This window comes from Schistocerca nitens, chromosome 1, assembly GCF_023898315.1.
Source record: "Schistocerca nitens isolate TAMUIC-IGC-003100 chromosome 1, iqSchNite1.1, whole genome shotgun sequence".
NCBI lineage: Eukaryota > Metazoa > Arthropoda > Insecta > Orthoptera > Acrididae > Schistocerca > Schistocerca nitens.
This window is the reverse complement of record NC_064614.1, coordinates 756,086,610-756,088,009: the sequence shown is the minus strand read 5'-3', so window position 1 is coordinate 756,088,009 and position 1,400 is coordinate 756,086,610.

Below are 1,400 nucleotides of genomic sequence, written 5' to 3'. Positions count from 1 at the left end.
AACCAGGGTGGGTTTTTCCCGTCCCTCACAGTTTTACTCGGCACGTACCTGTCTAAAACGCATTTTACGATTGCCTTGAACTTTTTCCATAAACACTCAACATTGTCAGTGTCGGAACAGAAATTTTCGTTTTGATCTGTTAGGTAGTCTGAAATCTGCCTTCTATTACTCTTGCTAAACAGATAAACCTTCCTCCCTTTTTTTATATTCCTATTAACTTCCATATTCAGGGATGCTGCAACGGCCTTATGATCACTGATTCCCTATTCTGCACCTACAGAGTCGAAAAGTTCGGGTCTGTCTTATCATTAGGTGCAAGATGTTATCTCCACGAGTCGGTTCTCTGTTTAATTGCTCGAGGTTATTTTCGGATAGTGCACTCAGTATAATGTCACTCGATGCTCTGTCCCTACCACCCATACTAAACATCTGAGTGTCCCAATCTATATCTGGTAAATTGAAATCTCCACCTAAGACTATAACATGCTGAGAAAATTTATGTGAAATGTATTCCAAATTTTGTCTCAGTTGTTCTGCCACTAATGCTGCTGAGTCGGGAGGTCGGTAAAAGGAGCCAACTATTAACCTAGCTCGGTTGTTGTTGAGTGTAACCTCCACCCATAATAATTCACAGGAACTATCCACTTGTACTTCACTATAGGATAAACTACTACTAACAGCGACAAACACGCCACCACCGGTTGCATGCAATCTATCCTTTCCAAACACCGTCTGTGCCTTTGTAAAAATTTCGGCAGAATTTATCTCTGGCTTCAGCCAGCTTTCTGTACCTATAACGATTTCAGCTTCGGTGCTTTCTATCAGCGCTTGAAGTTCCGGTACTTTACCAATGCAGCTTTGACAGTCACCCATTGCGACATGTTCTTGTAATACAAAGTTAATTATTATCTATCTGTTTTATTGCTTATTAATTGCTAATGTGAGCCACGCGGGATTAGCCAAGCGGTCTAAGGCGCTGCAGTCATGGACTGTGCAGTTGGTCCCGGTGGAGGTTCGAGTCCTCCCTCGGGCGTGGAGGTGTGTGTTTGTTTGTCCTTAGGATAATTTAAGTTAAGTAGTGTGTTAGCTTACGGACTGATGACCTTAGCAGTTAAGTCCCATAAGATTTCACACACATCTGAACATCATCATCTGCTAATGTAATTTGCTTGAACTGTTGTATAGCATTCCAAGAATGCAGCATACTTCAGGCACCCTATACAAGACGAGGGGGCAGGTCCCCCCACCAACAGTTGCAGCAATGTGACTGCTACGTGTAGGCTATATACTCATGGCACTTGCAGCTTCAGGTAAAATGAAAGTTCGCCTGCTTATTACCTTAAGCAGAAGATTGAAATTCCAATTGTATGTAGACACCACCGTTTGAAATTGACAAGCAT